Source organism: Crocuta crocuta, unplaced genomic scaffold, assembly GCF_008692635.1.
Source record: "Crocuta crocuta isolate KB4526 unplaced genomic scaffold, BGI_CrCroc_1.0 scaffold1468, whole genome shotgun sequence".
Taxonomy (NCBI): Eukaryota; Metazoa; Chordata; class Mammalia; order Carnivora; family Hyaenidae; genus Crocuta; species Crocuta crocuta.
Genome location: NW_027531991.1, coordinates 627,499 through 627,835, shown reverse-complemented (window position 1 = coordinate 627,835; position 337 = coordinate 627,499). Strand labels below are relative to the sequence as shown.

The 337-nt window shown below is 70.6% G+C and overlaps 1 protein-coding gene across 1 annotated transcript in view; it reads left to right on the top strand.

Moving 5' to 3' along the window:
• Positions 1-337, top strand: part of ARX (aristaless related homeobox) — an 8,275-nt gene that overhangs the window by 7,565 nt on the left and 373 nt on the right. The window lies entirely within an intron of this gene.

Below are 337 nucleotides of genomic sequence, written 5' to 3'. Positions count from 1 at the left end.
TGGTAGTTGGGGTGGCACTGGGGTGGCCAGGGGAGGCTCTGGCCTCAGCTGCAGGGCTGCTGTGCTGTGCGAGGGAGGTGGAGGCGCCGCGAGAAGCAATCCCGGCGCCGACTGGAGGCGGTGGCACGGACTAGGGTCCCAGGCTTGGGAGCCGCCGTGCACCGCTCACGGGGGTCACGACTTCGGAGGCTCTCCGGGGCAAGAGGCTGCAGGACACAGGGAGGGCGATGGGGAAAGGGTGTCGCTGCGCCCGGACGCGGGGCGGAGGGCGGGTCAGAGCGGCCTACCGAGCAGAAATCAACAGGCGGGCGCCCCACACCCCTCCCTCGCTGTCATT